This window comes from Aquarana catesbeiana, linkage group LG08 (genome assembly GCF_042186555.1).
Source record: "Aquarana catesbeiana isolate 2022-GZ linkage group LG08, ASM4218655v1, whole genome shotgun sequence".
NCBI lineage: Eukaryota > Metazoa > Chordata > Amphibia > Anura > Ranidae > Aquarana > Aquarana catesbeiana.
This window is the reverse complement of record NC_133331.1, coordinates 233,163,632-233,179,990: the sequence shown is the minus strand read 5'-3', so window position 1 is coordinate 233,179,990 and position 16,359 is coordinate 233,163,632.

Genomic DNA, 16,359 nt, shown 5'->3' with positions numbered 1-16,359 from the left:
GTTTTTAAAACTTTTTTTTGCATTGATCCATGTCCCCTGGGGCAGGACCTGGGTCCCCAAACACTTTTTATGACAATAACTTGCATATTAGCCTTTAAAATTAGCACTTTTGATTATTCATGTTCGTGTCCCATAGACTTTAACGGTGTTCGCGTGTTCGAACGAACTTTTTTCCTGTTCGCATGTTCTGGTGCGAACCGAACAGGGGGGTGTTCAGCTCATCCCTACTAATGATATCATTCTTATTACTAAAATCTTGTATATAGTCCTTTATCATCCCCTCCAAGAGTTTACATACTATTGATGTTAGGCTAACTGGTCTGTAATTCCCAGGGATGTTTTTTGGGCCCTATTAAAATATTGGTGCTACATTGGCTTTTCTCCAATCAGCTGGTACCATTCCAGTCAATAGACTGTCTGTAAAAATTAGGAACAATGGTCTGGCAATCACCTGACTGAGTTCCCTAAGTACCCTCGGATGCAAGCCATCTGGTCCCGGTGATTTATTAATGTTAAGTTTCTCAAGTCTAATTTTAATTCCGTCCTCTGTTAACCATGTAGGTGCTTCCTGTGTTGTGTCATGAGGATAAACACTGCAGTTTTGGTTACTGAAGCCCCCCGATTCACTTGTGAATACTGAGGAGAAGAATAAATTCAATACCTTCGCCATCTCCCCATCCTTTGTAACCAGATGTCCTTCCTCATTCTTTATGGGGCCAATATGGTCTGTCCTCCCTTTTTTACTGTTTACATACTTAAAGAATTTCTTGGGATTTTTTTTGCTCTCCTCCGCTATGTGTCTTTCATGTTCTATCTTAGCCGTCCTAATTGCACTCTTACATTTCTTATTGCATTCTTTATAAAGTCTGAATGCTGAGGATGATCCCTCAACCTTGTATTTTTTGAAGGCCTTCTCCTTTGCTTTTATATGCATTTTTACATTGGAGTTAAGCCATCCAGGATTTTTGTTCGCTCTTTTAAATTTATTACCCAATGGGATACATTGGCTAATGCCCTTATTTAATATGCTCTTAAAGCAAACCCATCTCTCCTCCGTATTCTTTGTTCCTAATATTTTATCCCAATTTATGCCTTTTAGCAAGGTTTGTAGTTTAGGGAAGTTGGCTCTTTTGAAATTTAGTGTCTTTGTGTTCCCTTCATGTTTCCTATTTGTGTGATTTATACTGAAACTAATTGACCTGTGATCGCTGTTACCTAAATTGCCCCGTATTTCCACATCTGTGATCAGGTCTGTATTGTTGGTAATCCGTAGATCCAGTAATGTTTTATTTCTAGTTGGTGCGTCTACCATCTGACCCATAAAATTGTCCTGCAAGACATTAAGGAACTGGCGAGCCTTAAATGAATGCGCGGTTCCCTCCGCCCAGTCTATGTCTGGATAATTAAAATCCCCCATTATGATAACACTTCCCATCCTTGCTGCTAATCCAATTTGTGATAGGAGATCCGTCTCCACTTCCTCCCTCAGGTTAGGGGGCCTATAGCATACTCCCAGTATTATTTTCCCCTTAGCTTCATCCCTTTGGAGCTCTACCCATAAGGATTCCACCTCCTCACTAGCTCCCTCAGTGATGTCATCTCTCACATTCACTTGTACATTATTCTTGATATATAGGCATACCCCTCCCCCTTTTTTACCCTCTCTATCCTTGCGGTATAGGGTATACTCTTGAATGTTTGCCAGCCAATCATGAGAGCTGTTGAACCAGGTCTCTGAAATTCCCACAAAATCCAAATCCTTCTTGTACAACAGTATCTCTAGTTCACCCATCTTGTCCGCCATGCTCCTGGCATTGGTGAACATGCCACATAGTTTAGACCGGTCGCATATTGTCCTCGTATTGGGTGTTTCAAGATTGCAACTAGGACTTGCTACTATACTCACCTTGTGTTTTTGTGCTTTGGTTAACCTACCACTAATGCCCCCAATACTACCCTCTGGAATATCTTCTGCGCTGGCTATCACTGTCTCTGGACCCTCCCCCCCATCGCCTAGTTTAAAAACCCCTCTAACTTTTTGGCCATCTTCATTCCCAGCAGATCTGCACCCTCCTCATTTAGGTGATATTCTTTCCTATTTAAATATTATTGAAAACAATACAAATTTTTGTGGGTGTTTTTACATTTTAAAGTTGGGGGGGAAGGTGCCAGATAGGGATGAGCTTCGAGTTCGAGTCAAACTCATGTTCGACTCGAACATCGGCTGTTCGCAAGTTCGCCGAACAGCGAACAATTTGGGGTGTTCGCGGCAAATTCGAATGCCGCGGAACACCCTTTAAAAGTCTATGGGAGCAATCAAAAGTGCTAATTTTAAAGGCTTATATGCAAGTTATTGTCATAAAAAGTGTTTGGAGACCTGGGTCCTGCCCCAGGGGACATGGATCAATGCAAAAAAGTTTTAAAAACGTCCGTTTTTTCGGGAGCAGTGATTTTAATAATGCTTAAAGTGAAACAATAAAAATGTAATATCCCCCCTTCTTTTTCTGCGGCCTGCCAGGTTGCGTGCTCGGATAAAGGTTCTGGGATGGATTTTTGGGGGGACCCCACGCCGTTTGTTTTTAAATTTTGGCCGGGGTTCCCCTTAATATCCATACCAGACCTGAAGGGCCTAGTATGGCATTTAGGGGGACCCCCACGTCATTTTTTTTTTTTAAATTTTGGTTCGGGGTTCCCCTTTGAGGAATTCCCATGCCGTTTTTATCAATGAACTTCTATGTGTATTGTCGGACCGGCAATGCATTAATAGCCGCGAGTAGTTTTAAATGACTTTTTTTCCTTTGAAATGTCATTTTGCTGTCAGACTGTTCTAAACACTGGAAACATGCGCCCCTTTACAGGCATACTATAGACACCCCCCAGGTACGAAATTTAAAGGGATATTACACTTTTATTGTTTCACTTTAAGCATTATTAAAATCACTGCTACCGAAAAAACGGCCGTTTTTAAAACTTTTTTTGTATTGATCCTTGTCCCCTGGGGCAGGACTCAGGTCCCCAAACACTTTTTATGACAATACCATGAATATAAGCCTTTAAAATTAGCACTTTTGATTTCTCCCATAGACTTTTAAAGGGTGTTCCGGGGCATTCGAATTTGCCGCGAACACCCCAAATTGTTCGCTGTTCGGCGAACTTGCGAACAGCCGATGTTCGAGTCGAGCATGAGTTTGACTCGAACTCGAAGCTCATCCCTATCTGGCACCCTGCGGTACTTGGCGACGGTGAGAAGCCTGCAGGACTTGAAGTTCTCAACAGGCATCTCCCCCCAGGCTCTGGGGATCATTATCCTGGAGACCTGTTCTGCCATCATCCAGGTCCTGCAGAAGGATTATATGAAGGTAAGATTTTTATCCTTTAATATCACATTTTATTGTATTTAATGTTTGCTAATGTATTGTATTTCTTTCCTCATTCCCTAATTACCATGATGTAATATGCTGTGAATGTCCCCTTTGTCCTCATGCATGCTGGATTTTTATGTAATTATTTTTTTGTCCTTCATACATATTTGCCTTCACTTACCTCCCCAGCATCGTCTCCTGGCCCTATATTCACCTCATGTAGTCACTTAACAATGTATTTTATCAGCTCCATAGTAGTGCTTTACCCCAAACACCCCCTAAAATGTTTTAAAATGCGATTTGTGCTTTAAATTCAGGCAGAGTGCCAGAGGCTTTTTTTGGGGGTCCCCAAATAATTTTTAACCCTCCCTCCCCCCAACTGCTAAGTCAGCTGATACCAATTCTCTATCTATCCTCAATCATCTATCTGCTGACTTTGCCAAACCCATACACACTATATCAATCTCTTTTGTGGTCAGATTTATGGATGAATTCCCCAAAGCATATAGTGCAAGGGCCTGCCTGTATACTTTCAAATGGTACTGTTTGAAGTTTCTGTATACTATTATTATCTTGATAGGTAATAGCAGGATGTCCAAATGTGCTCAAATGTGTACAATGTGTATTTATATCTTTGTATTATGACACTTCTTACTTGTCCAGTGGGCTGCCAATAGTGTAACTAAGGAGGGGCTGTTCAAAGTAATACCCATTATTTAGGCATTAATCTCTCATGAAGTGGAGAGGGTTACCTGTCCAAGAGTCCCCCCCCTCTAATGTTAGAAATGGCCCATGGGGGGGGGAATCTGATAGGTGTACCTTTATACTTTGGTCTTTAAAAACTCCCTCAAATAAATGTTATCTTGATGTTGGCCAAGAATGTTTGTGTCTAATCTGCTTTCCCTGTTTATGTGAAAAATGACTAATTTTTTTTTTTTTTTTTGACTCCACAGTTTCCTTCCATGCCACAGGAATGGCAGACTGTGGCCTCCCACTTTGCCCAGCGGTGGGACTTTCCTAACTGCGGAGGGGCAATTGATGGGGAACACGTCCACATCGTCCCACCACCCAACTCGGGGTCATACTATTATAATTATAAGGGGTTCAATAGTATTGTGATGTTGGCGGTGGTGTCGGCTACTTATGAGCTCCTCTATGTGGACGTGGGGAAGAATGGCCGGATGTCCGATGGTGGAGTCATTGCCCAGACGGAGTTCTACAGGCGTCTCCAGAATGGCAGCTTGGACTTGCCACCTCCAGAAGACAATATGGAAGGACTCCCATTCGTCTTTGTTGCGGATGAAGCGTTTGCGCTGGGGGACCATCTTATGCGGCCATTCCCGATGAGGACCCTCACCCCGGACCAGAGGGTTTTTAATTACCGGCTGGCCAGAGCCAGAAGAGTGGTGGAGAACACGTTTGGAATCATGGCCAGCCGGTTCCGCCTATTTCTTACACCCATACATATGGCGGAGTATAAACTGAATCATATAATCCTGGCATGCTGTGTTCTACACAACTTTTTACGGCAACATTCTGCCAACTATGCTGGCTCAGTTGGGCCTGAGGCTGGAATTCAAAATGAAACAACCCTGACGGCGCTTGAAAGTGGCCGTCCTGGCTTGCCCCCCCTGAGTGCCCGTGATGTCTGACTAAGATACCTTGAATACTTTGTGGGTAGGGGGGCTATCAATATGCCAATGTCTGAAACCTTTTTATAATAAAAAAAAACTACTCAAATCTTTGGTGACATTTACTGCTTGTGTTTGTTTTAGCTGACCCTGACAGAAATGTGGTGAGTCCTGAAAATGGCGTGATTGTGTAACCTTACAAAGCACTGTTGGGTGTTATTTACTAAAGGCAAAGACACTTTGTACTACAAGTGCACTTGAAACTGTACTGAAACTGCACTTGTAGTGCAAAGTGGATTTGCCCTTAGGAAATAACATTCATTGTCACAGAAAACACCAATCAGAGCACCACAAAAGTATTGCAGCGTTGAGACAATAATCCACACATTCTTGATTGACAATCTTTTTAATACCAGCACAATAACATGTGCATTTAGAAAAGGTTTTTAAAACAAACCAACATGTTTGTTGTATAACAATTTTTGGGGTCACATTAGAAAAAGTAGCAATGTTCATTTAAGATAAAACAGGCATGTTTAAAAACAACAAGAAAGACACAAATTTGGAACTTACAAAGTTCACTTTTGGTAGAACTTGAAGGCAATATCAGACATGAGTATTTACAAACTGTTTGATATTGCGTTCAGATGGGGTGAAGTCACCCCAGGAAAAGCCAAATTTTGAAGATGCACACAAATTTACGAATGTCAACATATGCTACCTGCCATCACGCGGGATCAAGGGACATGTTTTGGGGGTGCAACCCCTTCCTCACAGCTACTTTATTATTGAGGAAGGGGTTGCACCCCCAAAACGCGTCCATTGATCTCCCGTGATGGCAGATAGCACATGTTGACACACTGTGTGCTTCTTTAAAATTTGGCTTTTCTCAAATTTGACAAAAAATGTCTAAAATTTGTAGCACACAAAAAACAAAGGGATTTGGAGGGGTTTTAAACTCTCCCTAAAACATTAATGAGGTTCTTCAGTTTTTGAAGAACATCATTGATGTTTTTCTTGATGTTTTCCAAGTCCCTATTACACCCCATGATCTCCCCGATCAGGATCTGTGCACTTTCCAGGGTGAAAGGATCTGGATCCACAACATCACGATCACCTAAAAAGATAGAAACCAAAAAACACCATGTATTATAAATATGCCGGCATCCATCTCTTACCTGAGCCTGTGGTCGCAGACACTCACCTGTTGTGGTGCCAATTTCCACCACGTCTTCCTCCTCCTGCTCTGCTTGTCTTGGGTGGATTTCCCCTTCTTCCAGAGGTAGGGGGTCTCTGGTCTCCTCGGATGAGGGGTGTCCTCAGAGTCTTTTCTCCCCTATGTAAAAAAAAATAGGTATACTTAGCACACAGATATTTGATGGCAGAACTATTAATATGAAACATTGCTTGGAAGTGGGGTACAATTTTTGGCAGTTCCAAGATGTAAAATTTTTAGTGTCCTTTGTCAAACTTCAATACTTTACCTGTTTTGTACAAGCTTCACAGATGGAGACACCCCTATAGTATACACTGGAGCACCTGTGTGGGCCCCCTAATAAAAAGGGTGTTCTTGTGTCCCACACTAGTGCTCCAGCATCCAGATGTGTAACCAGCTGCTGAGTGTCCTCTCCTTACACAGAATCTAGTTTGCATTTCATTCTAGTAACAAACCCATCTACACAAACAAATTAGTTTCAGACAAGTAGGCCCTAAAAAATGTGGGCAAATGCATATGGCCAAAACAATGGTGTTTTATAGGACGAACGAACAATGTTTTATACGAACGAATAATGTGCCCATGAACATGAAAGTTGCCTTTTGAAACTGGATAACAGTTAAGAAAAGCACATGGAGCAGCACGAACGTAATAAACATAAAGAATAGGAACGCAGGACAACTACTTACTTTTTTGCAGCACTCTCCGGATCTTTCGGTACTGCTCATGCTCTCTTAATTTCAGGTCCGACCACCGCTTCCTGAGCTGATCTTTAATCGTTGTACCCCGAAATTCCGGTGCAGACTCTTGACCACTTTCGCCATGATCTTGGCCTTTCTGACATTGGGGTAAGGTCCATACTTCCCGTCAAAGTCAGCCTTCTTCAGGATGTCGACCATCTCCAACATCTCCCCAAAGGACATATTCGATGCCTTAAATCTTCTCCTTCTGGATCCAGACGTTTCAGGCTCCGGGCTTTCCTCCTCCTCCTCCTCGTTGCTGTAATTAGCACGCACCTGCTGTGTCTCCGCCATGTGCTCTTCCCCCACTGCGCCGAATGAAAAGAGGCAGGGAATAGACTAGAAAGAACGTCAGGGGCGGGCAGAGTTACATGCATGCGCAGTGTGTATAAAGCGTAACACGCATGAATAGTACGTACGATCTGTGAGCGGAGGAAGGAGTATCCGAGGCACCGATCGTGATAACGAAGGTAAGAGCAAAACTTGGGCCTATACTGCTTCTAGATTGAGGCCTATATTGTAACAAGATTAGGAGAGTTTTGCCTGACATTAGGGTTTGTTTTGTGTTGTGTCTTGCAGATAAAATGGATGGCTTCAATGACCACAACTTCCTCCCCCTGTTCATAGACAAGTACAGGGAGCTGCCCTGTCTGTGGCAGGTGAAACATCCACATTACAATAATAAACAAAAGAGGCAGACAGCGCTGGAGAAACTGCTGGAGTTGGTGAAGCCGGTGGTCCCCACAGCAAACATCCCCTATTTATAAGCCAAAATTGGTCTGAGGAGCACTTATCTTAGGGAGCGCAAGAAGGTCACGGATTCCCAGGGTTCCAGAGCTGCAGCAGATGACATTTATGTCCCCAGGCTGTGGTACTATGAGAGACTGCGATTTCTGTCAGACCAGACTGGAGTCAGGGAATCCCTCTCAACCCTTCCTTCCACTCTTCCTTCCACCCCAGCTGAGGCTTTCGATGTCCAACCTGGGACTTCCAGCCAGGAAGAAGTGGAGGAGCCCAGCTTGAGCCAGGTATAGTATTCTTCTACAGATTTCTGGTCAATAAATAAATGATGTTTACTAGATTTTATTATTGATCACTAATTGCTGATTTAATACAGTTTTTTACATATCAATAGAGAGTAGTGGGCAAAAATAATTGGGACAAGAATGAAAAATGCTGGGCTCAGAAGGATAGTATGTTATATTTGTTAACATTCAATTTGCAACAGTCATGAGGTGAAAATTGTGTGTGATTGATGAAGAAAAAACTAAAACTATGTCCCTTTTTCATACACAGGAAGACCTCAGCCAGGACGAGGCTCTGGAATGTGGCAGCCAGGAGGAGGCTGTGGAATGTGGCAGCCAGGATGAGGCGGGGGTTAGTGGCAGCCAGGAGGAGGCGGGGCTAAGTGGCAGCCAGGAGAAGCCTGGGACCAGTAGGAGCCTGACCGAATCGCAGGTTCCTCCCCTCCGCCTTCCAAACAAAAGACCCAGGAAGGGGAGTCACGTGCAGGATTCAGCTCTCAGGCTCATTCAGGAGGCTTCTGCATCCCTCAGAGCCTTACCCACTCCTGAAGAGGCCTTTGCCTGCATGGCTGCCACCAAACTGAAGGGCATGCAGGAGGGTCAACGCTTCGTGTGTGTGAAAATTCTTTATAAAGTCCTAACTAAGGGGGTGAGTGGCAAAATCACACCCAATACTGACGTGATTGAGTTGGACCATCCTCCTCCTCCTCCTGCCTCAACTCCACCACCACAGCCACAGAGTGGAAGGAAGCGTGTAAGGAAGACCAGAGAGTGATGGCCCTGGGTTCAGTCTGGTGTGACAAAATATGCAGTCTCTTGTATGACCACAGCCTGGGGGACATACATATCATCTGCTGCTTTCATGATCTCTGGGACTTCTGGACCAGACTGGCAGACTGCACTCCCTTAGATATGGACTCCTCAGGCCACCAATTTTGCTGGAAAATAATTGATGTCTGCCCTGGGGGCGAAAGGCTTCGCCAATTTCTGTTGTTTCTCCAGCGTTGCCTCCCTCTTTGTTTGGTTCTGAGCCCTTAATAAAGGAATTTTTGGTTCAATTATACTCGCCTATGTGTGTTTTCCTTTAAAAAGGACAGTTTGTTTGTGAGGAGGCAGGTACATTTCAAAACTACAATGTGAAATTAACAAGAGACACCAACACCAAACAATCTCCTTGAGATTAAATAATACAAGATAATAATGGTGTTGTGGTAACTTGACACACAAAACATACACAAAAAGACTATGGAGTAAAACCCAAAAAAACTAAAAAAATACATCAGCCTGGAAAAAAATACAAACACTCAAAAAAAAATCAGCCTTGAAAAAAATACAAAACAAAAATAAAACAACAAAAAAGAAATTTGGTCAGATGTGACAAATCAAAATATATTGAGGGAATCACGATAAATAATAAAGAAAGAAGTTTGTGAGAAGTCTGTGTGAATATGAGCAGCAAAACTACTTCATTCTTCTCACATTATAAAGAAGAAGAGAGTGCGCTGTATTAAACAATTGAAAACATTGCAGTGTGACGAAAGTGCTGTATCCATTCCAAATGCTAATTTTACCAGACCGAGCTGTTCCGTCTCGGAATTTCTTCTGAGCATGCGTGGCACTTTGTGCGTCGGAATTGGCCACACACGGTCGGAATTGGCGCGATCGGATTTTGTTGTCGGAAAATTTTATAGCCTGCTCTCAAACTTTGTGTGACAAAGCATCCAAACTTTGTGTGTCGGAAAATCCGATGGAAAATGTCCGATGGAGCCCACACACGGTCGGAATTTCTGACAACACGCTCCGATCGCACATTTTTCATTGGAAAATCCGACAGTGTGTACGGGGCATAAGGGATATTTACAATGGTCAACTTTTATTCATATGGCTTTAACTTAAAAAGAAAAAAAAGAAAAGTTGCTGTAACTGCATAAAAAGTTTTACCTGGAGTTGAGTTTTAATTTTCATAATGTCCACAGGGTGACAACACTGTTTTACGCAATTTTATTGCAGAATAAACAGTGCTGTGTTATCATAACAGGAACAGGAAAAAAATGCATATGCTGACAAGATCAACAATCTATGTTACGGGGATCTATTTTTCCATTTTAAACACAATTAAACCATACCCAAATTTTTGTTGATAATTCCATTAGATATGACTTGGAGTGCTTAGTTAGATCTTCCAGGTGCTGGCATTTTCTAGTTATAGACTCATTAAACTGTTCCTCTGTAAGAATTTGACCAATCTTTGCTAATATTTGTTGTGTTTCATAATTTATGTATACCTGTATATGTTAAAGAAGATATTTACAGTATATATGGTTATAGAATTATAGAAGAATATATCCTGCTACTACGTGACATGATGTATTTTTTCTAAATTCACAAGTAATTCGCTGTAAATTCTTCTTTCATGATGCACTAGGTTAGATTTGCTACTTGCATGGGACAGTAGGCAGAACATAATACATCCTATTAACTTATATATAAATAATATAATGCTGGACTCAGTTTTTCTTTGTGGATTCAATTGGCCGCAGCCTTTTATTATAGGTATTGCAATTTTATTAACAGCATATAATGTAATACCAGCTTTTAAATTATACCAACAGCATATTTAGCTCAGTTATTTTAAGCTCAAGCTAATAAACATGACAAACTCAAAGTCCCACTTCATAAGAAACAGACAAAAATGACAAGGGAGGGAGGGCGGGAGTCCCCGATGACTGCTTCCAGTAATGACGCATTTTCTTTTCTTTTATAGGTACTGACTCATGCCAGGACCGTTGAAAAACACTTTTACCAATCATAGGTAAGTACAATTGACATCTAAATAAAGTGTGTATTTTTTTTTGTTAAACCACTGTGGATGGCGGGGACATTTTGCCCCACCTTCCACTTCCAATCCACCAAGGATTTGATTAAATCACTTTTATAAACTTATAGTTTCTCTTGTATTAGAACTTTGTCCATAATCTGTTTTGCTCTCAATGACAACGTTCAAATCTGGCCATTAGGTCAGAATGGCAAATGCTGTGTTTTTGATGTGTACATTCCTCTCTTTTAAGTTGGAATTAAATTGTGGGTACTTAGAGGCTATTATTTAAATATTAATAATATATGGAGTGCCTATCAAGTATGAATGCCCAAATGTATTTGAAGAAATTTGTTTGGCAATGTGTGTAACTATACCATTTAAAATTTCAAGTCTATTTGTAAAAATAGAATTAAATAAATCCATATTAATATAAAGGAAAATTAATTTAAGGTATTTTAAAATAGATTTGTTTTGCCTTGAACAGCTTTTACTTTTCATTGCCTAAACTGCACTTCCCTCTTCCTTGTGTATTGGTAATTCACAAAGATAAGCTTCAAGCTGAGAGCAGATTTGAGGAGTCCACTATGTGTTCCCCAGGGCCCTGGCCTATATATAGGTCAGTGCCACACATTGTGATCGGACCATATTGTGGGGAGCAAGTTGTCAAATTTGCGAGCTGATTAATACTTTTTTGGGGGGGAAGATGGATGGCTATAATTAATCACCTTATCTTAAGCATGGGATAGGGAGTAAGGCTTAAATATTTTAAATATACAAATAGTCGGCACAAGTTTAGTTTCTGTTTAAACTTCACTTTCAGAAGTTACCTGTGGCTGAATTAGAAGAAGGATTTATGATCTGTCGCTTTGTGTATTTGGATATCATCAGCAAAGCATGAAATTTGAAATTTGAGTCAACACGAGCTAGAATCTTCTGCTGATGTTAAATTAATTAATTCCAGAAATGACAACAACTTTTTTTTTTTTGCGTGGACTAAACGTTTTTTGACCATTTATGATATTTATGAGAGCAATGACCCTACAATGCCCGTAAAATTACATCTCTATAATTAAATATGTTTAAAAATTTTCAGTGACAGTGTATACCAGTGGTGACCATCTTAGTAAATAAGACCATACTGGTATAAAAAGAGGAGGACAGCATAAGGGTTGCCCTAATAAATACAACAAGGTATGAGACTCTTGGTGTTCATCCACTCTTACTATTACAACTACCTGAAGAGTTTGGGACTTATACTTGATTTATAGGTTTGAATGTGATTATACTAGTATACTTGGTGGAGAGTTGCCTGATACCTGATACATCCTTACCCAGTTGCTGAGTGACTGGACTTCTTCTTCATATGTATAAGGTGTACTGCTGGCCTCTGTACATGCAGCTGTAAATATGATATGCAATTGTGTACTGAATTGTTTATTCTTTGTGCTAATATTGAGCATATTGGTCATTGTATCAACATGTCTTTCTTTTTGTGCATCTTGTCAATAAAAAAAATTTTAAAAGGGAAAGAGGAGGACCAACATGGACTACAAAAGCAGCGAGGAAATGGCCTGCAACATGATAATGGGGAGCATATGCTGATGCATGTATGACCAATCATACTGAAAGAGTAGACATATTCTGTCAGCAATGCTTAGAGGCAAGGCATGGACTATTGCAATAGAGTGGTGTACTTGACAGGGTTGAATATCGAATGGGGAAGAGAAAAAGAGGATAAGGCAGTAGCATAGAGAGTGAGAGGGAGAGGAAAAAAATGGTGGGTGGGAGAGAGAGAGAGAGGGAAGAAGTGGGGAGAAGGGGATGAAAGAGGAGGGTATAGAATAAAAAGGGGTCAGAATAGAAGATGGGCACTCCCACCCCCTGCAGCAGGGCAGCCAGCGGGACAACTGGTTAACCCCTGTATGGTTTAGGGGTAAAAGAAGGTGTTTTTCAAAAAATGTTTTTACCAGTTCCTGCTGCTGTACACACCTTATAAGTGTAAAATATATTTTTGTTCTTTTTTTCTTGTGTTGTTTTTGCACAATAATTGGTGTAATTTGTATTATTAAAGATGGTTTAACAAATTAACCACTTCAGTCCAGGAACATTTTCCCCCTTAATGACCAGGTAATTTTTTCCAGTACGGCACTGCTTCGCTTTAACTGACAATTGCGCGGTCGTGCGATGCTGTACCCAAATAGAGCTTTCTTTTGATGGTATTTGATCAGCTCTGCAGTTTTTATTTTTTGCAATTTAAACAAAAAAAGACCGACAATTTTGAAAAAAAAAACAATATTTTTTACTTTTTGCTATAATAAATACCCCCATTTTTTTTTCTTCATCAGTTTAGGCCAATATGTATTCTTCTACATATTTTTGGTAAAAAAAAAATGGCAATAAGCATATATTGATTGATTTGTGCAAAAGTTATAGCGTCTACAAAATAAGGGTTAGATTTATGGCATTTTTATTTATTTTTATTTTTTTTTACTAGCAATGGAGGCAATCAGTGATTTTTAGTGGGACTGCAACATTGGGGTGGACAGATCAGACACTTCTGACACATTTTTGGGACCACTGACATTTATACAGTGATCAGAGCTAAAAATAGCCACTGATTACTGTAGAAATGTCACTGGCATAGAAGGGGTTAATACTAGGTGGCGATCAAGGGATTAAATGTGTTCCCTCATGAGTGTTTCTAATTGTGTACGGATGGGACTGACTGGAGGAGGAGATATATCGCTGTTCCTAATTACCAGGAACAGCAGATCTGTCTCTCCTCTCCTGTCCTGTCAGAAGGGGGATTTGTGTGTTTATATCACAATAATGTAAAGTGTTTACAAAGTTTAGAAAGCAAACACCTACCATTAAAGGGAATGTTATTGGTTTTACATATATTTGCTTTATGTTCTATGGTCAGGCTAGAAAAATACCTACCATTAAAGGGAATGTTATTGGTTTTACATATATTTGCTTTATGTTCTATGGTCAGGCTAGAAAAATAAATTCATTTTTTAAATTAACATATTAATCAAATATATTAAAAAATGTCTGATTTGATGTAAAATGGTTGTTTACAAGGTTCAATAGCCAAAACTGAAGTTTACAACAAAAGTGAATGTGTCATAGTTAATTAGTTATAACATATGCCTTTTCAGTAAGACAAAGCCAACCTGAAAGCTTCCGCTGGGTTGTCTCTATAGAAAACTGGCCTTTTATTTTTATTTTGTGTGTGTATATGTGTATGCATGTGTGCGTGTACGAGTGCTGTTTCTTCATAATTGATATACCTCTATACCTACAGTATAATTCTATATTTGTAAATCCAAAAAAGGCTACACCAATAAAGATGTTTGCTACACATTTTAACGTTATTCAAAGGAAAGTGGTTCCTAACTCAAAAAGTGCACTTTTTTTTTTGGAAAGCGATTACTGTTTGTCTGTACTTGTTCCCACTTCTACAATTCTTTTCTAGGCGAGGATGATGTTGTTTGCCCCCCTCACACCTATCCCACGTCCCAAGAGGCTGTAGGACCAGTCTCCATGCACTGATCTTGTGCATGCACAGTGGGGAGCCAGCTGTGTTTCATCAGGAAGTCACAGACAGCTCCCAGATTCAAGATGTTGGTGCTGGGGACCGAAAGTGGGGGAGAAGAATCAGTTATGGGAAGATGACACTGGAATCTATGAAATGGTAAGCACCTGATTTTTAAAAGTCGGCAGCTACAAATATTGTAGCTGCGGACTAATAATTTTTTCAAAAAACGTAGTGAAGTTCCTCATTGTACCGGTAGTAAACTCTGCTATCCCGATACTGCATTTCATCTAGTTTGTTATACTCACTTATTACCAAACATTTCACAGTGTAATCCAGACACAATTGCATATTACTTACAATACTTTTTTTTATTAGATTTTTAAAAACTTATATCTCCCTGAATAAGGCGGTACCATCTTCATTATTGTTTTCTGAGTCCTCTTTGAATAGCATTTCCGGCCCTTTAACTTTTCCCTTGCTGTAATCTCGCGCATGCGCAATCATGTTTTAGCCAAGCCTCGTTCTTGATCTGACGTTCCTATGGCATCCATGCTCTGCTCCCCTTTTCATAGCCTGTCAGTCCTCTGTATGCTGCAGCTGATAGCCGCTATATAAGATGCAGTATGATGCCAAGGTTTACTCCCCATGTGACGTCACATGGTCACATGGGAAATACCAGGAAGCTATGAAAGACTATGCAGTTTTGATAGCCATGCCGCGGGAAGCGGAAATTTCATTTACGGCATCCTAATAATGACAGCACACAGACAGCACACAGACTGTGCTGTGAATCAAGAGAATGGATGCACAGTGACGTCATTAAACAGAAAGGGGCAGATTACAAGAAAACAAAACCACCAAGGAGACATCTACAAGTAGCGATCATTTGTGTGTTTTATGTTGATTACAATATTATAAAGCTGTGTGGGAGAGTGTACTACCACTTTAAACAATGAACCATCCCAAAATAGCACAGTCTAGCAAAAAAATGTATATAAAAAAAAATAAAGTGGTCCTATTCAAAAGTTTGCATACTGTTATGCCGCGTACACACGGTCGGACTTTTCGTCTACAAAAGTCCAACGGACGCTGACGGACTAAAGCTGGCTGGTAATCCGATCGTGTGTGGGCTTCTCCGGACTTTCAACGGACTTTTTTAGCCTCAAATCCGACGGACTTTAGATTTGAAGCATGCTTCAAATCTTTATGTCGTAACTACGACGGACCCCGAAGTCCGCTCGTCTGTATGCTAGTCCGACGGACAAAAAAACGACGCATGCTCATAAGCAAAAACTAAACGGAAGCACTCGGTCTAGTAAAACTAGTGTTCGTATTGTAGGTAGCACATTCATCACGCTGCAAAATCTGTGATCGTTGAATGCAGCGCATTTTATTTCTTCTTTACGAAGGCTCTAAAGAACGAAGGTGTTTTGCTGTTCATAATCAGAGTTCTCCCAAACTGATTTCTGGATTCTTTTTCTCTTTGATCTCATGAATGATATAGTATGCATTTTAAAAACAATGTTTCCATACTAATAATACTTTTTCCCCTTTTTTTTTTTTTTTTTTAGGTTTGTAAAGTTACCACAAAGAACCCATTATTCTGTTTTTTTTTTATAGTGATTATTTTTTAGTTTTTAGATAAAGTTAACCCAAAGCACCGTTTTTGGTTATGTAAATTTTTTTATTTTCAAGACTTACCACTTGAACATTATTAACATTAGTAATGTATTTTTGGTGTGTTTTTTCCAAACTCAATGAGATTGTTGTCCCTTGTTAATTTAACATTGTGTGTAAAATCAATGATTTCAAAGAAAACACATAAAGTCTTTTGCTCAACTCAAAAAAGATCCATTTATTCATGGTCAAAATAAAATAAAGAGGAAGTCAACGCTGGAAAAAGTAGGTGTACCAGAAAATTGGGATCTTGCGGAGTCCATATAAGAGGGAGCACAATCTGGTCCAAGAATCCCAGAGATCAACAGCACCAGCAGATGATCTAGATGTCCCCAGACTGTGGTCCTAC